The following is a 23,985-nucleotide window of genomic DNA, read 5'->3' as shown; positions in this document are numbered from 1 at the left end:
TGTTTACATTGTCCCAACCTGAGACTGCTGAATGACCCTTACCATTGAGATGAGCAGTGAGACAAATAGGGAGAGGGAGAGAATGAAAACTGTAATGCTGCGGGTGTTGGCCGGCCGTATCTGTTTCATTTCTTAGCTAGCCTGCTTGTTTTTTATTTTGTTGTAATATGTTTGGTATTAATAAATTACTACTCATTTGTAAATCTGTCAGTTTTATGTATTTTGTTTTTTTTTTTTTAATGTAAATTTTTTAAGAATTTCATTGTGTTTTTGAATTCTAGCCTGCATTTGTGTTCGTTGCATTGTATGAAAAATGTGGGAGCCATATGCAAGAAATCTTTTCATTCTTTTGGGGTTCGAGAGGTTTAAGTTAAACTCTCCATTAATGGCATCATTTATTTTAAAAAGATTTACTAACAAAGATTTTTTTATCATAATTTGGAGCATAACAAGTAATATTAAAAAAAACCTGCTACCAGATTAAGTTGGGTGCCATAAGAATTATTAACTAGGAGAGTATTTCTAGAACTAGGCCTAATACAGGCATTCAGGACATCTTAAATGAAGGCATGACAATATCATAAGCAAGAGATACAAAAAAGTAAAAAAGCTACTACAGTATATTAAAAAAAGTAAAAACGTGCTAAGTTCTGCGGTGCCGAATCTTGGGCACCCACCTACATATCCATATCAAATTTCTAACAATTCAGGCAGAAATTAAAATTATTAGCCGATTTAGACCACAATTGGCCGGATTTTTTGAATTTCAACAATTTCAGCTAAATCGGACATCAACTGCTGACGATTTGGACCGTACTTAGTACGATTGTTGGAAGTCATAATCAATTATTCCAAATCGGACAAAAATTGCAGCTTATAGGGTCTCAAGAACTCAAATCGGCTTATATGAGAGCTATATCAGGTTATAGACCGATACGGACCATACCTGGCACGATTGTTGTGAGTCGTAACTGCACACTACGTGCAAATTTCCACCAATCGGAAAACAACTGCATCTTCTAGGAGCTCAAGAAGTCAAGCCGGGATATTGATTTATATGGCACCTCGGACCATACTTGTCATTATTGTTGGGAGTCGTAACATAACACAACGTGCAAAATTGCAGCCCAATGGGACTACAATAGCGGCATCTAGGAGCTCAAGAAGTCAAATCGGGAGGCGACCGATTCGGACCATACTCGGCACGATTGTAGGAAGTCATAACAGAACACCACGTGCAACATTTCAGCTCATTCGGACGACAAAAGCGGCTTCTAGGAGCTCAAGAAGTCAAATCGGAAGATCGATTTACCGTACTTGGACGGTTGTTGGATATCATAACGAACCGCTATGTACAAAATTTTCTGCGGCTACCAGGGGCTCAAGAATTTAAATCAGAAGTTCGAACCGATCGATGAACCGATATAGCCCATTTGATATCCCGAATGACCTACATCAATAAGACATATCTGTGCAAATTTTCACTAAGAACAGACAGACGGGAAGACGGGCGGGCAATTACCAATCTTTGCTACTTTACATTTCATATACAGAAGGATATATATATATCCGAAAAGATCAAGTATTAGAGGACATCATAGCGCAGAGGTTAATATATCCGCCTATGGTCCTGAATGCCAGTATTCGAATCCTAACGAGACCATCAGCAAATATTTTTCAGCGGCGGTTTTTCCCTCCTAATTCTGGCATCATCTAAAGGAGTATCACACTACGTCACGCCGTTCGGACTCGGCTATAAAAAGGAGGCCCCTTATCATTGAACTTGAGAATGGGACTGCCTTCAGTGATTGATATGGAAGAAGTTTGCCCCTGTTCCTTAGTGGCAAAATTTGCATTTCACGATCAAATATTTGAAAGTGATCGTGGAGAGAAAAAACAAAACTATGTTCGGCCTGACCGAATCTTATATATCCTCTACCATGGATCGTATATGTCAAGTTCGATGCCTGATATCTCTTTATAGGCAAACAAAAGAAAAGGAAAATGAACAAGTAACAAGTAAAAAGACGTTAAGTTCGGCCGGGTCGAACTTTGGATACCCACCACCTCGGGTATATATGTAAACCACCTTCCATCAAAATCCGGTGAAAATTTCATACCTTATGTCCCATAGCAGTTCTATCGAAATATGTTCCGATTTGGGCCAAATACATACATAAGTACATGCCATTGTTCAATTGTGTATATCAAAATATAGGTCTTTTTAGTAGCTATATCTTAAAATAAACCGATCTCAACCATATACGACACAGATGTCGAAAAGCCTAACATAAGTTACTGTGTCATGGCAGCTATATCGAAATCTGCACCGATTTAGGTTAAGTTGCAGCCAAAATGTCGAAGAGTCTTACACAACGCACTGTCCCAAATATCAGCGAAATCGGACAATAAATGCGCCTTTTATGGCCCCAAAACCTAAAACAGAGAGATCGGTCTATATGGCAGCTATATCCAAATCTGGACCGATCTGTACCATATTGCTGAAGTATGTCAAAGGGCATAACTTAACTCACTGTCCCAAATTTCGGCGATATCGGGCAATAAAAGCGCCTTTCATGGGCCCAAAACTTTAAATCGGAGGATCGGTCTATATTTCAGCTATATCCAAATCTAGACCGATCTGGGCCAAATTGACGAAGGATGTCGAAGGGCCTAACACAACTCACTGTCCCAAATTTCAGCAAAATCGGATAATAAATGTGGCTTTTATGGGTCTAAGACCCTAAATCAGAGGATCGGTCTATATGGCAGCTATATCCAAAACTGGACCGATCTGGGCCGAATTGATGAAGGATGTCGAAGGGCCTAACACAACTCACTGTCCCGACTTTCAGCAAAATCGGATAATAAATGTGTCTTTTATGGACCTTAGACCCTAAATCGGAGGATCGGTCTATATGGCAGCTATATCCAATTCTGAACCGATCTGAGCCAAATTGACGAATCATGTCGAAGGGCCTAATATAACTCAGTGTCTTAAATTTTAACAAAATCGGATAATAGATGTGGCTTTTATGGGTCTAAGACCCTAAATCGGCCGATCGGTCTATATGGGGGCTATATCAAGATATAGTCCGATATAGCCCATCTTCGAACTTAACCTGCTTATGAAGAAACAAAGAACCTGTGCAAAATTTCAGCTCAATATCTCTATTTTTAAAGACTGTAGCGCGATTTCAACAGACGGACGGACATGACTAGATCGTCTTAGATTTTTACGCTGATCAAGAATATATATACTTTATAGGGTCGGAAATGGATATTTCGATGTGTTGCAAACGGAATGACAAAATGAATATGCCCCCATCCTTCGGTGGTGGGTATAAAAAGGGATTAAGTTCGGCCGGGCCGAACTTTGGATACCAACCACCTCGGGTATATATGTAAACCCCCTTTCGTCACAATCCGATGAAAAATGGATAACTTATGCACCAAAATTCGGCACGGACATTGAGTGGTCAATGTTGAATTTTGTATTTCACTGTCACTGTTAAATTTTATATTTCAAATTTCTACAAAATCGTGGAAAAAATAAGGCTTTTATGAGCTTCAAACCCTTAACCGGCATATAGGTCTACTTGACAGCTATATCTAAATACAGACCTATTTTTACCATATTTGGGTCGGATAGCCACTGTTTCAAATTCCAGCGAAATCGGGTAATAAATAAGGTTTTTATAGGCTTCGGAACCATTATCGGGAGATCGGTCCATATGGTAGATATATCAAAATCCGGTCCATATGGTAGATATATCTAGTCCGATCCAAACCATATTTGGGGTGGATGTCGGGAGATCTAAAACTACTCACTGCTTCAAATTTCAGACCCTTTATCGGGAGATCGGTCTATATGGCAGCTATATCTAAATATATTGTCCGATCTGACCCATACTTAGGACGGATGTCGAGGGGGTCAAAATAAAAACTGTTTCAAATTTAAGCGAAATTGGGCAAAATTTAAAGCTTTTATGGGCTTCAGACTCTTTATCGGGAGATCGGTCTATATGGTAGATGTATCTAAATATAGTCCGATCTAAACCATATTTGTGTCAGATGTTGGTAGGTCTAAAACTACTCACTCTTTTAAATTTCAGCGAAATCGGATAAAAAATAAAGCTTTTATGGGCTTTAGACCCTTTATCGGCAGATCGGTCTATATGGCAGCTATATCTAAATACAGTCCCATCTGAACCATATTTAGGTTCGAAGCTGAGAGGCTTAAAACTAATTACTGCTTTAAATTTCAGCAAAATCGGTTAAAAAATAAAGCTTTTATGGGCTTCAGACCCTTTATCGCCAGATCGTTCTATAGGCAGCTATATCTAAATATAGTCCGATCAGATGTCGGGAGACCTAAAACTACTCACTGTCTAAAATGTCAGCAAAGTCGGATGAAAAATTAAGTGTTTATGGGCATAAGACCCTTTATCGGAAAATCGGTCTATATAGCAGCTATATCCAAATATGGACCGATTTGGCTCGTTCAAGAAGTTAACCTTCACGCTGATTAAGTTCTTGAACGGACATCATACCAAACACTACATGCAAAATTGCAGCCAAATCGGACAAAAGTTGCGGCTTGCAGAGGCTCAAGAAATCAAATCAGAAAATCGGTTTATATTGGAGACTACCTGGACAGGGCCCTCTCCGCCCTTCTTTCACTCTCTTATTTTATCTGAGCCCTATACGGTCACGTCAGAAAATAAGTCCTGTTTTGGGGTGCTGGTACGACCTTTCTGATATTTCCGATATTATATTGGTGCTCGTCTCCCAAATACCTTTCATTGGAGCCTTATAAAATATGTCCGGTATGGGGGTGTTTTTGGGCATGAGGTGGATCCCCATATATCAAATTGGTGCTCTGAACTCAGTCCCATATTGTCATTATTGGTTTATATTTCATTTAGTTGGTGGCTTTGGAGGTGTTGCGGCCCTCTTGATATTCCACCCAAAATAAGGATACAAATTTCTGTGTCCGAGATCTGGCCTTTTTGAAAATAGGTAAGGGGAGGGTCCGCCCATTAAAGTTTGGATGTTAGAACTACTTCATTCTCTTGGATTTGGTGGTGGATTGGAGTAGCCAGCTATATGCGGTATATATGTGTGGCTTAGGAGGAATTTATGAGGTGAGGCGTCCCTGAAACACTTGGCTATGAAACAGATACAGATTTGAGCCCATATTTGGCATAATCCACAAATATGTCAAGTTTGAGGGGTATGCAGGGTGGTACGGCTACCCACGTACTTATCCCTTAAAAAATATCACCATCGTACTCTTCTCGAAAATTTCTTTAATTTGAACCCAATTGCCATTGATTTATGGGGAGTTTATGGGATGACACGACCCCCAAACCTTTGGCCTCGAATAGCCCATCTTCGAACTTAACCTGCTTATGGACAAAAAAAGAGTCTGTGCAAAATTTCAGCTCAATATCTCTATTTTTAAAGACTGTAGCGCGATTTCAACAGACAGACGGACAGACGGACGGACAGGTCTAGATCGTCTTAGATTTTTACGCTGATCAAGAATATATATAGTCGGAAATGGATATTTCGATGTGTTGCAAACGGAATGACAAAATGAATATACCCCCATCCTTCGGTGGTGGGTATAAAAAGACCAATATTTTGTTTACACAGTTGAACAATGACATTTACTTATTAGTATTTAGTCTAAGTCAGATCATATTTCGCAATAACTGCTGTATACATTCACAGGAATTTGATGAAAGGTGGTTTACATATATACCCGAGGTGGTGGGTGTCCAAAGTTCGGCCCGGCCGAACTTAACGCCTTTTTACTTGTTTATACCAACATTAGATTCGAAATATACTGTCATAGACCTTTGTTTTAATTGACATATTATCCCGATCGAACTATCCGTTCTATTGAAGGGTATTTAGTGGGTGGGCCGGTCCTAGACTCTGTTCTAATTTTTCACAACAGATTCGTAGTCAACTCCCAAAGACGTTTCATTCGATACCCATTTTGTGACGTTGGACACCAAATTCTTATAACAAATTCAGAATATCTTTTGTTTGATTCCCATATTGTCTGAATAGGTAAATATGGCCTGTTGAGGGGTTTTGGGGGGTGGGGAGGCGCCTCAGACACCAAAGAATAAATTATTATATCAGCATTGCACTTTACCTATAAATAGCTTTCATTTCATATCCATATTGTCCGAATCGGTAAATTTGTCCTGCCGGGTGGTCTTCAGGGGTGGGGAGGGCCCTCAGACTCCAAAACATAGATATTTGTGTCCGATTTGTATTCTACTTTTATATACATTTCATTTGATACCCATAATGCCCAAAGCAGTGAAAGTGTCCTCTTGGGGCTTTTTATGGTTGGGGAACCCCCCCGAAAGCTACTAGTGAAATTTGTATACCAAATTCGTACTCTACTCTTAAATACCGGGTGGGTTTCGGTGGGTTTTGTGATGGGGCGTCCCTCCAGGTTATTTGACCCCAAAATTTTTTACAAATTTCTTGTTTTTGAGGTGGCATACCAAATTTCGACAAACAGTTAAACAATATAAGTGCCTTTATGTGAATCCCATATGATCTCTTTTGGTCTACGAATTTAAGATTGGATGTAAGGTGTACTCCATTATTGGCATGGTCGAAAAATGGGCGGGTGTTTTAGGGAAGAAGAGATGCCATAAATATATGGTCCTACATTTGGATATCAAATTCGAATTCTACTCTCAAATGACTTTATTTAAGCCCCATATTGCGATTGTCAGTAAAAAATTGCTGTTTGTGGTGTATTTTATGAATTGGTCCCGAAAGTGGGTATCAATTCTTGCTCTACCCCCCAATTCCTTTCATTTAAGCCCCACATTGACATGGTCAGTAAATATGGCCGATTTAGGGCTGTTTTAAGCATTGGGGTGGGTGGTCCCCCAAACACTAAGACCTGAAATCGGTTTATAACCTGATATAGCTGCCATATAAACCGATCTTGGGTCTTGACTTCTTGAGCCTCTAGAGTGCGCAATTCTTATCCGATTGGAATGAACGTTTGCACGACGTGTTTTGTTATGATATCCAACAATTATGCCAAGTATGGTTCAAATCGGTCTATAACCTGATATAAGTGCCATATAAACCGATCTTGGGTCTTAATTTCTTGAGCCTCTAGAGGGCGCAATTCTTATCCGATTGGAATGAAATTTTGCACGACCTGTTTTTTTACTATATCCTATAGCCGCCATATAAACCGATCTTGGGTCTTGACTTCTTGGGCCTCTAGAGTGCGCAATTCTTATCCGATTGGAATGAAATTTTGCACGACGTGTTTTGTTACGATATTCAACAACTGTGCCAAGTATGGTTGTAATCGGTTCATAACCTGATATAGCTGTTATATAAACCTATCTTGGGTATTGACTTCTTGAGCCTCTAGAGTGCGCAATTCTTATCCGATTGGAATAAAATTTCGCACGACGTGTTTTGTTATGATATACAACAACTGTGCCAAGTGTGGTTCAAATCGGTTCATAACCTGATATAGCTGTCATATAAACGGATCTGGGAAGTCCCCCTTGAGTTTCTAGAGGTCGCAATTCCAATCCGATTTGGCTGAAATTTTGCAAGACGTATTTTATTCTTACTTTCAACAACTATGTCAAATAAGGTTCAAATCGGTTCATAACCTGATATAGCTGCCATATAAACCGATCTGGGTTCTTGACTTCTTAAGCCTCTAGAGGTCACAATTATTATCCGATTTGCCTGAAATTTTGTACGACAGATTCTCTCATGACCATCAACATACGTTTTCATTATGGTTTGAATCGGTCTATAGTCCGATACAGCTCCCGTATAAATCTATCTCTCTATTTTACTTCTTGAGCCCCCAAAGGGCGCAATTCTTATTCGAATTGGCTGACATTTTACACAGGTCTCCAACATATAATTTAATTGTGGTCCATATCCTTGATATCGCTCTAATAGCAGAGCAAATCTTTTCTTATATCCTGTTTTGCCTAAGAGGAGATGCCGGGAAAAGAACTCGACAAATGCGATCCATGGTGGAGGGTATATAAGATTCGGCCCGGCCGAACTTAGCACGCTTTTACACACACTCTTTGAACACACTCTCCTGTATCTCTCGCTCTCTTTTTCTCTGTTTGGTTGGATATTCATCTCCCAATAGATGGCGCCGAATTTGTTGTTGGTGATGCTCACTGTTGATTCCCATCACATTGCCATCATTTTGTCTATTTTCGAATTCAATCGAATTTCCACTTTTGTCGGCCTGTCTAATGTCACCGTTGCGCATGGGTAAGTATCTTCGGCTTACCCATGGCATAAGTATCAGAAAAAATTTTCTGCACTGGATATTCTTTCAATAATAGTTGCGACAATAATCATTATCCATTTAAGAAGTCAGTACAAAAACTTACGGCCTAGACCACTAAATTTGTTTTTTCTTTTTGTACCCTCCATCATAAACTAATTTCGTCATTCCGTTTGTAAAGCATCGAAATATTCATCTGAGACCCAACAAAGTATATATTGTATATATATTTTTGATCGTCTTGACATTCTAAGTCGATTTAGCCATGTCGGTCCGTCCGGCCATGTCGGTCGAAAGCACGCTAACTTTCGAAGGGATAAAGCTAGGCGCATGAAATTTTGCACAAATACTTCCTATTAATGTAGGTCAGTTTGGATTTTAAATGGGTCATATTGGTCTATGTTTTGATATAGCTGTCATATAAACCGATTTTGGATCTTGAACTCTTAAGCCACTAAACACCTCAATTCTTATCCGATTTGTCTCAAATTTTGTATTAGATATTTTGTTATGACTTCCAACATCTGTGCTAAGTATGTTTCAAACCGGTTTAAAACTTGGTATATCTCCCATATAAACCGATCTCTTAATTTGACTCTTTGAGCCTCTACATCATTATGTTAACGACTTCTCCTACGGCTTTCCACATACGTGTCAAATATGGTCTGAATGGGTCCTTAACCTGATATAGCACCCATATGAATTGATCTCCCGATCTTAATTCTTTAGTCACTATAGGGCTCAATTCTTATTCAATTTTGGGTGACATTTTCCACAACTACTTTTACTCCAACAGCATAACCAAGCATGGTCCGAATCGGTTGATAACTTGAAATAGCTCCAATAGCTTTGGAATTTGTATCCATTATCATTTGCTTTCCAATAGCTTTGGAATTTGTATCCACTATCCTGCATAAGGTATGCAATTTTCACCGTATTTTGATGAAAGGTAGTTTACATAAACACCCGAGGTGGTGGGTATCCAAAGTTCGGCCCGGCCGAACTTAACGCATTTTTACTTGTTAATTCCTTGTTTTGGGTAGAATGGAGGGAGGGCGATAGCCTTCTAACACGTCTTTTCGATATATTCTCGGTTGTCCTACATGACAGATTGGTGTTGTTTTAATTGGGTGGAGAGGGTCGCTCCTCCCAACGCTAAGACCAAAAAGACAATTTATTTGAGTCGTTTAATGTCGAGATCTAAATGTCCGGCTGAACGGTAGGACGGCTGGACGGCAGAGCGCGACCCAGATAGTTGAATAGTTATATCAACATTAGATTGGAACTCTACTGTAATAGAGCTTTCGTTTAATTCCAATGTTATCCCGATCGAAGTACACGTCTTATTGAAGCGTATTAGGTGGAAGGACCGGCTCCAGACTCTATCCCAAATACGTTTATCAGATTCGTAGTCAACTCTCAAAAACCTTTCATTTTATACCCATTTGTGACGTTGGAGATTCATCCCGTTTTGTGGGTTTTTGGAACTGGAGAGGGCCCGTAGATACTTTGGACCAAATTCTTATAACAAAAGTGTAATCAACCTCCAAACACCTTTCATTCAATACCCATATTGTCCCAATCGGTAAATATGTCCTGTTGAGGGGTTTTTGGGTGGTGGGGGCGTCTCAGACACCAAGTAATACATTTTTATATAAGCTTTTTACTATACATTTAAATACCTTCCATTTATTATCCATATTGTCCCGATCGGTATATATGTCTTGCTGGGGGGTTTGAGGGGATGGGAAAGCCCCTCAGACACCAAGGAATACATTTGTATGTCAGATTTGTACTCTTCTTTTAATAACTTTCGTTTGATAACCATATTGTCCCAATCGGTATATAAATATTTCCTGCTGGGGGTTTTGGGAGTTGGGAAAGCCCCTCAGAAACAAGGAATACATTTTTATCTCAGATTTGTATTTTACATTTAAATACCCTGCATTTGATACCCATATTGCCCAAAGCAGTAAAAGTGTCCTTTGGGTTAGATCCTTTATTTTATTTATTCGAAGGGCAGACAATAGCTCCCATATGAGGCGATCCCCAGATTTTAATTCTTAAGCCACTATAGGGCTCAATTCTAATCCAATTTTTGCTGACATTTTTCGCGATGACACCTACTATGGTCTCCAACAGCCATACTCAGCTTGTTCCGAATTGGTTGATATCCATTATCCTTTGTTTACCTACAAAAGGACAAGAAAATGACAAATGAGATCCATGGTAGAGGGTATTCCCGCTTTTAATTCCCGCTTTTAATTCCCGCTTTTAATTGTTGCCACTCGATTCGTTCGCCAAGTCATTGAAAACATCTATCTTCCCTTTATAAAATCAGCTGTTTTCAATGACTTGGAGAACGAATCAAGTGACAAAATGAAAAAAAAATTTTGTGATTATCGGCACGCCACTTGGGCTCGACTATAAAAAGGAGGCTTCTTATCTTTGAGCTAAATTTTCAATGAAAACCCGCTCCACTGAGCTTTCGCTTTCAAGACGTAGAAAACTGTCAGCTCTGTAACGTAACCTACCCTACAATAGCTCTGATTCTGTGTACGTTCGTTGAGCCTTCCCCTCTAGCAGTTTAACACAAACTTGGATATTCGCGCTCTACTAAATACATTTTTATCTATGGCAAAGATAGCCACTTAAAGTACCTGAAACACCTATCTTAGGGTTGGAAATTTGCAAAAAATAATACAGCAAACAACCGCAACGAAATTCCTTTACTTTATTTTACGGATGGATAGGCCATAACCATAACATGCTGCATGATCAATTTTTTCCACTCTGCCCTCATCTGTTCGTGGTGGCGTCTCCATTCAGTTAATCCTCTGCAAACAGAATATATGGCGCTTATTTAAATGTTAGTACTGCATTCGATAAGGAAAAGGTTTAGACTTTAGTACCCTAAATTTTAATAACATAACTTAAAAGTTCTTCGTTCCATGTCGACCCGGATGCTTGCGCAATCACATATAAACGACTGAGAATTTGACATTTCTCACATCTGTTAGAGCTTTTTTGAACATATGTTAGGAGTCTATAAATTTCCTTTTTTATGCTGCTACTCGCTTGGAGCGGCTTAGGGCCTATAACATCATGTGTAAGTTGTCTATAACTGACTATATGGCTACCTGTTGAATAGTCATAATTTAGTATTTTTTAAATCAAATCAAATTGCCATATTAAACGATTCTCAGTGGTAGTGAACTAATTTGCCGGTCTATATATTTGGTGCGGTGGCGACAGTTCTTAGTAATTTAACCATGTAAAACTTTTGAACATAAAAGTGTTGCCCAGCATCACGTTGTTTGGTCTTGTCTAGGAAAGGAAGGCTCCTTGTCGATGAGCTAAAAATGGCGGCCACCTTGACTGAAGGTTTGCAACTGCTCCTATCACACTGAACGTCATAACTTTGGGGGTACGGCGGCAGTGTCCTGTTAGGTCATTATAATTGATCAACTATATCGATATCATATTCGCAGGCCACAACCTTTTACTTTGAATTTAACCCCATATTGTCATAATTGGTGTATACAGCCGTTTGGTGGGGGGCGCCTCACTCCATCTGCGACTTGAGCACAAATTTTAATGACGCACTCCACTTAAAATATCTATCACTTGATCAAATAAACAATTGGACCCGACTCTAGGAGGTAAAGCACCATCTAGTTTCATATTCGTAATCTGCTACCAAATGCCTTTAGTTTGAGGCTCATCTAGATCGAATTATATTCCCATTTGAGGGTAGGGCGACCCCCAATTACTGGGACATAATTTTTTATGGTCGCTTTCAATTTCAATTTCATATTCGTAGTCTAGTCCCGAATACCTTTCATTTGAGTCCCATATTGATATTAACGTCCAATATGTTTGTGTGGGGGAGTTTTTGGGGTTGGATGACCCCTCGCATACTTCATCCCAATTTGTAATAACATATTCCTATTATACTTCCCAATACCTTTCATTTGATACCCATAATATCCGTATCGGTCCACTTTTGATTTTAGGTGGTGTTTTTGGGATAAAGGGGGAGGTTCCGCCCCCTTATAATATCAACAAACTATTGAGTTGCCCAAAAAGTAATTGCTCATTATTCATATAGTCGGCGTTGACAAATTTTTTCACAGTGACTCTGTAATTGCATTCTTTCTTCTGTCAGTTATCAGCTGTTACTTTTAGCTTGCTTTAGAAAAAAGTGTAAAAAAAGTATATTTGATTAAAGTTCATTCTAAGTCTTATTAAAAATGCATTTACTTTCTTTTAAAAAATCCGCAATTACTCTTTGGGCAACCCAATAAAAGGCCCTTGTCATTATCGTCCAATAAACCTATTTAGGGGGGAGGGTCCGCCCCCCTACCCATATCAATAAATTATATAGCCTATTGCTCCTTCCGGACCACTCCCCACGATCTGGGAAAATTTGAAAGAAATCGGTTAAGCCATTTTTGAGTCTAGAACAAACAAATTTATAAACCCACAAACAAACAAACAAACACAAATTCATTTTTATACCCTCCACCATAGGATGGGGGTATACTAACTACTCGAAATATTCGTCTGAGACCCCATAATATATATTCTTGATCGTCGCGACATTTTATGTCGATCTAGCCATGTCCGTCCGTCTGTCCGTCCGTCCGTCTGTCTGTCGAAAGCACGCTAACTTCCGAAGGAGTAAAGCTAGCCGCTTGAAATTTTGCACAAATACTTCTTATTAGTGTAGGTCGGTTGGTATTGTTAATGGGCCATATCGGTCCATGTTTTGATATAGCTGCCATATAAACCGATCTTGGGTCTTCTTCTTGACTTCTTGAGCCTTTAGAGTGCGCAATTCTCATCCGATTTGACTGAAATTTTGCACATAGTGTTTTAGTATCACTTCTAACTACTGTGCCAAGTATGGTTCAAATCGGTTAATAACCTGATATAGCTGCCATATAAAACTATCTTGGGTCTTGAATTCTTGAGCCTCTAGAGAACGCAATTCTCATCCGATTGGAACGAAATTTTGCACGACGTGTTTTGTTATGATATCCAACAACTGTGCCAAATATGGTTCAAATCGGTTAATAACCTGATATAGCTGCCATATAAAACGATCTTGGGTCTTGAATTCTTGAGCCTCTAGAGAACGCAATTCTCATCCGATTGGAATGCACGACGTGTTTTGTTATGATATCCAACAACTGTGCCAAGTATGATTCAAATCTGTTCATAACCTGATATAGCTGCCATATAAACCGATCTGGGATTTTGACTTCTTGAGCCTCTAGAGGTCGCAATTATTATCCGATTTGCCTGAAATTTGGTACGACGGATTCTCTCATGACCATTAACGTACGTGTTTATTATGGTTTGAATCGGTCTATAGCCCGATACAGCTCCCATATAAATCGATCTCTCTATTTTACTTCTTGAGGCCACAAAGGGCGCAATTCTTATTCGAATTGGCTGACATTTTACACAGGTCTCCAACATATAATTTAATTGTGGTCTAAACCGGTTGAGATCGCTCTAATAGCATAGCAAATCTTTTCTTATATCATTTGTTGCCTAAGAAGAGATGCCGGGAAAAGAACTCGACAAATGCGCTCCATGGTGGAGGGTATCAGTTCCTTGCAAATTTTGCAATCTATTTAACAAGGTATGAGGTTTTTCTGTATAAATCTCTCATACAATTCATATAATCATTCGCCCATATTAAACCTTTCTAGAATTCCCAAAGCCAAACCCAACATAATCACTATTAGAGATTAGCAATTAAATTTTCTAACTTCTGTGGTATTGGCAAGCAAACACTAAAAGCTAAACCAATATTCCTGTCCCTCCCTCCACTCCCGCAGAAAACACCGCCTCAATTCAAAAGCAATCAAATAAATATTCGTTGAATGAACTTTTCGCTCATAAATATAAACAGTCTGGCAATTCAAACATTAAATAAACCATTGGACAAATATAAACAACTGTGGCAGCAGCCCAAGCACCAACACCGCCACAAACATCTGACAACAGAAGCCGCTCCGATGGCACGCACCTAAATTGCTCCCAATAATCGGGCATTGGCGTCAACTTTGACGCAGCTTTGCCTCTTTTAATTTTCGGTTTAATAAACACCCAAATTGTTAAATAAATTTTAATTGCAAACATTAAATGTGGCTCTGGTTCCATTGCATGAGCGACAAACCGCCAACAATGAATGACCAAGGGAAAGTGTAGGCAAATTGATTTGAGCCATGAATACCAGGGCTGGTGTATTCTCCTCTATCGCTGTATCGCTCGGACCTAATTTCAGTTAGTGCTTTGCGTTTGTTTTTGGGAATAGCTAAAGAATTTTCTCCAAATATGCCAATAATGCGTTTTTGGTTGAGTTCGGCCACTGATGTTGAGGATTTTGATTTTCACATATTATGGACAATCTGTGCCACTAGAGCAACCGACCTACCCATGTTCTTCAACCTCCCCGTACATCTCTATCCATTCAACAAATATTTTTTACCGAATCCCAAAGTTGTTTACAATCAAAAACAAAAACAGAATACACCATTAGACGTGTCCGTCCGTTTGTCTGTCCGTAGCACAATTTCAAAATGTGGCGTTTACTCGTCAAATGGGGGCGGCTTTTGCCATTCACTACTAGGCTGATGGTTTGATGGATGTACGAAGACTTTTTAATGATTTTTCGAATCGTTGAAATTGTAATTAAGGTCGCCCTTACTGGTAATGTTTATTTGTGTTGTTGCTGTTCGGAGCCGTTTGGAGACTCCCACAAATTGTCCGCCAATTTTTTTGAGCTTGATCGCATGTGGACTTTACCATGAAAAGGGTTTTGATGCCCGGCGCCAACGTCATGCATCCTCATACTCTTTGATTGACTGGATTTCGATAAAGACTTCCATTCATTATTTTTGACTATAGAAAATTGATTTAATGATTAAAAGTCGCCAATGTTAATAAGGTAAGGGTATGACTGCAAAGGCTGCAGGTGGAAAATAAAATTAAAAAAAAAATCTACAAAAACAAAATCTTGACGGAATTGTTTTAAATTTGTGTCGTTAAAAAATCAATATCTGATAACTTTTTCCGTAAAATCTTATATACAACATGTAAAAGCGTGCTAAGTTCGGACGGGCCGAATCTTGGGAGCCCACCACCATGGATTCTGCTAAAAATGTATACAAAATAAATTTAGTTGAAGGGCAAACTTCTGTCAACCCAGCAAAAATTAGAGCTTCTAGGAACCGAACGAGGATGGTCGAGAGACCGGTTTACATGGGAGCTATATCAGGTTATAGGCTGATTTTGGCCGTATTTGGCATAGTTATTGGAAGTCGTAACAGAACATCGCACGCTAAATTTCAGCCTAATCGGACAAAAATTACGGCTTGTGAGGGCTAAAGAAATCAAATCGGTAGATCGGTTTATATGGGAGCTATATCTTAATCTGAGCCGATATGGCCCATTTGCAATACCCAATAACCTATATCGACATTAAAACGTCGAGACGATCTTGAATATATATACTTTATGGGGTTTTAGAAGATTTTTTTTTTATATCTGAAGGGGGAGCGGACCCTCCCCTTACCCCAATTTTCAGAAACGCCAGACGTCGGAGATGGGTGGAGCAATTTAAGCGAAATTTTGTATGCTCTGTTTTAGTAAAATAAAACTAAAAATTTGGTATTCAAATTTTTGATGTGGTACCTAGGGGGGCCGCCCTTCCCCAAAACAACCCCCAAAGAGGACAAATTTACCGACCGTAGCAATATGTGAATCAAATAAAATATCTTTGGGAGTAGAGCACTAATCTCATATCAACATTCGGTAAAAATAGTGTACAGGGCCGCCCCTCCCCCAAAGAGAAAAATTTTAACGACCATAGCAATATGGGCCTCAAATAAAAGGTATTTTTGAGTAGAATACGAATCTGCTATGTATTTGCAGGGGCATGTCATCGAGTGGCCTCCCTAACGCCCCCAAACCGGACATGTTTGCAGACTACGGAAATATGGGGCTCAAAGTTATTTGTACGTATAGTACGAATCTGATAGCTTTCGGGACTAACTGTCTAGGGGACATCCCACTCCCATACCAACTCCAAATAGGCTCACCATGACTTAAAGTTAGTGAAGCACGATGTTAATAGTTTTTAGAGCCCGGCCATATTTGTTGATTATTGCAATAAGGTGCTCAAATGAAAGGTATTTGAGATTAGAAAACGAATTTAATTTCCTTTTTTGGGGCCAAGTGTTTGGGGGGCGCCTCATCCCATATACTACCCTTCAACCAATGGCAATATGGAGTTCAAACCAATTATATTTGAGAGTAGAACACGATGCTATCATTTTTATACCCTCCACCATAAGATGGGGGGTATACTAATTTCGTCATTCTGATTGTAAATACTCGAAATATTCGTCTGAGACCCCATAAAGTATATATATTCTTGATCGTCGCGACATTTTATGTCGATCTAGCCATGTCCGTCCGTCCGTCCTGTCTGTCTGTCTGTCGAAAGCACGCTAACTTCCGAAGGAGTAAAGCTAGCCGCTTGAAATTTTGCACAAATACTTCTTATTAGTGTAGGTCGGTTGGTATTGTAAATGGGCCATATCGGTCCATGTTTTGATATAGCTGCCATATAAACCGATCTTGGGTCTTGGCTTTTTGAGCCTCTAGAGTGCGCAATTCTTATCCGATTGGGATGAAATTTTGCACGACGTGTTTTGCTATGATATCCAACAACTGTGCCAAGTATGGTTCAAATCGGTCCATAACCTGATATAGCTGCCATATAAACCGATATTGGGTCTTGACTACTTGAGCCTCTAGAGTGCGCAATTCTTATCCGATTGAAACGAAATTTTGCACGACGTGTTTTGTTATTATATCCAACAACTGTGCTAAGTATGGTTCAAATCGGTTTATAACCTGATATAGCTGCCATATAAACCGATCTTGGGTCTTGACTTCTTCAGCCTCTAGAGTGCGCAATTCTTATCCGATTGAAATGAAATTTTGCACGACGTGTTTTGTTACGATATCCAACAACTGTGCCAAGTATGGTTCAAATCGGTTCATAACCTGATATAGCTGCCATATAAACCGATCTTGGGTCTTGACTTCTTGAGCCTCTAGAGGGCGCACTTCTTATCCAATTTTTATGAATTTTGGCACGTAGTATTTTGTTATGATATGCAACAACTGTGCCAAGTATGGTTTGAAATCGCTCCATAACCTGATATAGCTGCCATATAAACCGATCTTGGGTCTTGATTTCTTGAGCCTCTAGAGGGCGCAATTCTTATCCGATTGGAATGGAATTTCGCACGACGTGTTTTGTTATGATACCCAACAACTGTGCCAAGTATTGTTCAAATCGGTCCATAACCTAATATAGCTGCCATATAAACCGATCTTGGGTCTTGACTTCTTGAGCCTCTAGAGGGCACAATTCTTATCCGATTTGAATGCATTTTTGCATGAAGTATTTCGTTATGATATCCAACAACTGTGCCAAGTATGGTTCAAATCGGTCCATAACCTGATATAGCTGCCATATAAACCGATCTGGGATCTTGACTTCTTGACCCCTAGAGGTGGCAATTATTATCCGATTTGCCTGAAATTTTGTACGACGGATCCTCTCATGACCATAAAGAAACGTGTTTATTATGTTCTGAGTCGGTCTATAGCCCGATACAGATCCCATATAAATCGTTCTCTCTATTTTACTTCGTGAGCCCCAATGGGCGCAATTCTTATACGAATTGGCGGAAATTTTACACAGGTCTCCAACATATAATTTAATTGTGGTCCGAACCGGACCATATCTTGATATCGTTTTAATAGCAGAGCAACTCTTTTCTTATATCCTTTTTTGCCTAAGAAGAGATGCCGGGAAAAGAACTCGACACATGCGATCCATGGTGGAGGGTATATAAGATTCGGCCCGGCCGAACTTAGCACGCTTTTACTTGTTTTTCATATGTTTTCTTTCTACCCCCCTTATTTCATAACATCACTTATTTAAGCCAAATTTCGAAGTTCAAGCCCTATCCGTTCGCCCTATGCAAAGTTCACCTATTTCGTACCTTTCTTTTGGACTTTTTTTGTTTCTAAACGTCCAAAAACTCTTTTAGCATCCCAATTTAGGTTGCCTTAGTGAACCTAAATTCGAAAATTCAAAGCTCTTGCTCATTTAACAAACAAGGTACCAAAAAGTACCAATTGCGGTTCTAAACGTAACATTTTTCCCACTTCCGGTACTAGTTTGGGAAATTTTTGTTACCAAATCTTATTCTTTTGGAAAATCATAATTTTACCCCCATCCGTTCGCGCTGCGTAAAAAGTCACCATTTCGTACTTTTTAGTACCTAAACGTACGAATATCGCAAAACCTTATCTTATCGCGCGCCTACAACTCAAGTCCCACATTCGTGCCCCATTTCATGGCTCTAGTTTTAGCCATTTGGGCTTAAATTTATCAGTCAGTTAGCCAATCAGCCAATCACGCGTTTTTATATATGGACACAAAATTTCATTAAAATCGGAAAACAGAATCGAGTTTCAGGCGTAATGGGTTAAAATGTATACCACCTATCCTATGATGGAGGGTATAAAAACAAACAAGTAAAAGCGTGCAAAGTTCGGGCAGGCCGAATCTTGGGAACCCAGCACCATGGATTTTGCTATAAATTGATATAAAATAGATTTTGTTAAAGGGCATAATTTTATTGTACCCACCACTATAGGATGAGGGTATACCAAACTAGTCATACCGTTTGTAACACCTCGAAATCTGATCTCCCGATTTGATTTTTTGAGCTCCTGGTCTGTCATGACTTGCAACAACTGCGCTAAGTAATGTCTAAATCGGTCTATATAGCTCCCATATAAACCGATCTCCCGATTTGAATTTTTTACCTGATATAGCTTCCATATAAACCGATATCCCGATTTTAATTCTTGAGCACTTGAAAATCTTAATTTTCATCCGATTTGTCTGAAATTTTGCACATAGTGTTCTGTTGTGACTTCGAATAACTGTGCCAAGTCGATCTTAATCGGTCTATAGCCTTAAAAAGCTCCAATATTTTAGCAGAATCCATGGTGGTGGGTTTCCAGGAATCGGCCCGGCCGAATTTAGCGCGCTTTTTTTGTTTTATTCTACATATTTCTAACAACCGAACAAGGATAATCGAAAGACCAGTTTACATGGAACCTGTATCAGGTTATGGAGTGATTTAGACTGTACTGGGACCTGTTGTTGGAGGTCATTATGTAACACCACATGCAAAATTTCAGGCAAATCGGACACAAATTGCGGCTTGTAAGGGCTCAAGAAGTCAAATTGGAAGATCGGTTTATATGAGAGCTATATCAGGTTATAGACCGATTTGGATCAAACTTAGCACGTTTGTTGGAAATTAAAACTGAACACTGCAAGCAAAATTTCAGCCAAATCAAATAAAAATTGCGCATTCCAGGGGCTGAAGAAGTCAAATCGGGAGATCGGTTTATATGAGAGCTGTATCTAAATCTGAACCGATATAGCCCAACGAACTACAACACCATTAAGTATCTGTGCAAAATTTGATGATTTCGACAGACGGATAAACATGGCTAGATTGAATCAGAATGTCAAGACATTCTTATATATAACAAGTAAAAGGGTGCTAAGTTCGGCCGGGCCGAATCTTATATACCCTCCACCATGCAGCGCATTTGTTGAGTTCTTTTCCCGTCATCTCTTCTTAGGCAAAGAAATGATATAAGAAAAGATTTGCTCTGCTATTAGAGCAATATCAAGATATGATCCGGTTTAGACCACAATTAAATTATATGTTGGAGACCTGTGTAAAATATCAGCCAATTCGAATAAGAATTGCGCCCTTTGGGGGCTCAAGAAGTAAAATACAGAGATCGATTTATATGGGAGCTGTATCGGACTATAGACCGATTCAGACCATAATAAACACGTATGTTGATGGTCATGAGAGGATCCGTCGTACAAAATTTCAGGCAAATCGGATAATAATTGCGACCTCTAGAGGCTCAAGAAGTCAAGATCCAAGATCGGTTTATATGGCAGCTATATCAGGTTATGAACCGATTTGAATCATACTTAGCACATTTGTTGGATATCATAACAAAACACGTCGTGCAAAATTTCATTCCAATCGGATAAGAATTGCGCACTTTAGAGGCTCAAGAAGTCAAGATCCCAGATCGGTTTATATGGCAGCTATATCAGGTTATGAACAGATTTGAATCATACTTGGCACAGTTGTTAGATATCATAACAAAACACGTCGTGCATTCCAATCGGATGAGAATTGCGTTCTCTAGAGGCTCAAGAATTCAAGACCCAAGATCGTTTTATATGGCAGCTATATCAGGTTATTAACCGATTTGAACCATATTTGGCACAGTTGTTGGATATCATAACAAAACACGTCGTGCAAAATTTCGTTCCAATCGGATGAGAATTGCGTTCTCTAGAGGCTCAAGAATTCAAGACCCAAGATAGTTTTATATGGCAGCTATATCAGGTTATTAACCGATTTGAACCATACTTGGCACAGTAGTTAGAAGTGATACTAAAACACTATGTGCAAAATTTCAGTCAAATCGGATGAGAATTGCGCACTCTAAAGGCTCAAGAAGTCAAGAAGAAGACCCAAGATCGGTTTATATGACAGCTATATAAAGTTATGGACCGATTTGAACCATACCTGGCACAGTTGTTGGATATCATAACGAAACACGTCGTGCAAAATTTCATTCCAATCGGATAATAATTGCGCACTCTAGAGGCTCAAGAAGTCAAGACCCAAGATCGGTTTATATGGCAGCTATATCAGGTTATGGACCGATTCGAACCATTCTTGGCACAGTTGTTGGATATCATAACAAAACACGTCGTGCAAAATTTCATTTCAATCGGATAAGAATTGCGCACTCTAGAGGTTCAAGAAGTCAAGACCCAAGATCGGTTTATATGGCAGCTATATCAAAACATGGACCGATATGGCCCATTTACAATACCAACCGACCTACACTAATAAGAAGTATTTGTGCAAAATTTCAAGCGGCTAGCTTTACTCCTTCGGAAGTTAGCGTGCTTTCGACAGACGGACGGACGGACAGACGGACGGACATGGCTAGATCGACATAAAATTTCACGACGATCAAGAATATATATACTTTATGGGGTCTCAGACGAATATTTCGAGTAGTTACAATCAGAATGACGAAATTAGTATACCCCCCATCTTTTGGTGGAGGGTATAAAAATCAATTTGTGTTTGTTTGTATGTTTGTGTGTTCCTTATAGACTCAGAAATGGCTGAACGGATTTCCTTGAAATTTTCACAGATGGTGCATAATGACCCCGTGGTGAAATTAGGGTACTACATTTTTTGATATTTGAAGGGATGCCGGGAAAAGAACTCGACAAATGCGATCCATGGTGGAGGGTATATAAGATTCGGCCCGGCCGAACTTAGCACGCTTTTACTTGTTAAATTTGATCCAGATCCGTCCAGATCTGCCATATAGACCGATATCCCGATTTATAATCTTACCCTAATTTTCAGAAATGCCAGATCTCGGAGATGGGTGGTGCGATTTCAGTGAAATTTTGTGTGTTCTCATACAATACCCTAAAAATTAAAATTTGGTATCCACATTTCGGATGGGGTACCTAGAGGGGCCGTCCCACCCTAAAACTAACCAAACATATATTTAGACCAATCACGACAATATGGGACTCAAATGAAAGGTATTTAGGATAAGAGAATGTATTTGATATCCATTTGTCGAACCAAGTGCTAGGGGGACCACCCCAACCCCCAAAACACCTCTAAATCGGACATATTTACTGACCATGGCAATATGGGACTCAAATGAGAGGAATTTGCGAGAAGTATACGAATCTGATATCTTAATGTGGGACCACGTTTCTGGGGGTCCACCCCTTCCCCAAAACACCACCAAACAGGACTTATTTACTGACCATGGGAATAAGGGGCTTAAATAAAAGGTAATTGAGTGTAGAATTAGAATCTGATACCCAAATATGAGACCAAGTGTTTGGGGGCCGCCTCTTCCCAAAAACCTCCCCCAAAGGGGACACATTATCGACTATAGCCACATGGGGCTCAAATGAAAAGTCTTTGGGAGTAAAGCACAAATCTGATATCAATATTCGGGAAAAAAAGTGTCTATGGGACCACCCCACCCCCACAACTCCACCCAACTTTGGGACCACGTTTCTGGGATGTGGACCCCTTCCCCAAAACACCCCCCAAACAGGACTTATTTAGTGCCCATGGGAATATGGGGCTTAAATAAAAGGTATTTGAGTGTAGAATTAAAATCTGATTTCCAAGTTTGGGGCCAAGAATTAGAATCTGACATCCAAATATGACTTTTGCAATAAGAAGTTTAAATGAGATTAGAAAACGAATTTGATATCCAATTTTGAGGCCAATGGTAATATTGGCTTCAAATAAATGATATATAAATATATATGAGAATAGAGCACGTTGCTGATATATTTTCCGGGCTTAGTGTTTGGGGGACCACCCCAATCCCCAAAACACCCCTAAATCGGCCATATTTACCGACGATGTCAATGTGGAGATTAAATGAAAGGTATTGGGGGGTAGAGCAAGAATTGATACCCACTTTCGGGATCAATTTTCTGGGGGTCAATCCCTTTTCCAAAATATGGGGTTCAAATAAATGATATATAGATATATGAGAATAGAGCACGTTGCTGATATATTTTCAGGGCTTAGTGTTTTTGGAGGACACCTCAATCCCCAAAACACCCCTAAATCGGCCATATTTACCGACCATATCAATGTGGAGATTAAATGAAAGGTATTGGGGGGTAGAGCAAGAATTGATACCCACTTTCAGGACCAATTTTCTGGGGGTCAACCCCTTTCCCAAAATACCCCACAAGCAGAAACTTTTTAGTGACCATTGCAAAATGGGGTTCAAATAAAGGTATTTAGGAGTAGAATACGAATTTGATATCCAAATTTAGGGCATCACCCCTTCCCCAAAAAACACGCCGAAAAGGGTGAAAATTTTTCGACCATGCCAATATGTGGTAGTTAAGATTAGAAAACGAATTTGATAACCTATTTTGGACCATGTGTTTGGGGGACGCCTCATGGTGTTAACTCCCCTAAACCAATGGCAATATGGGTTTTAAATAAATGGTTTTTGAAAGAAGAGCACTATGCTGATATTTTTTCAGGGCCAAGTGCCTGGGGGACCACCTCACCCCCGAAAATACACCTAAATCGGATATCATGAGAGTAGCGGGCTGAAATAAAGTATTTTAAGAATGGAGTACACCTAACATCCAAACTTAAATTCGTAAACCAATAAAGATCATATGGGATTCGGTCAAAGGCACTTATATTGTTAAACAATTAGTCAAGCGATATACCATTTTCGTAGCATGGTATTTCACTAAAAGCTCTTTAATTGTCGAAATTGAACATTCCAAGGAAACTTTTGTTCCATATAAAGTAAAAGAAGGCGCAGCGGAGCGGGCCTGGGTCAGCTAGTTTATGATAAAAAAAATGCAAACCAACAACAATAACATAAATTGTTACAGTATACAA

The sequence above is a fragment of the Stomoxys calcitrans genome, chromosome 1 (genome assembly GCF_963082655.1).
Source record: "Stomoxys calcitrans chromosome 1, idStoCalc2.1, whole genome shotgun sequence".
Taxonomy (NCBI): domain Eukaryota; kingdom Metazoa; phylum Arthropoda; class Insecta; order Diptera; family Muscidae; genus Stomoxys; species Stomoxys calcitrans.
Note: the sequence above shows the minus strand (reverse complement) of the source record.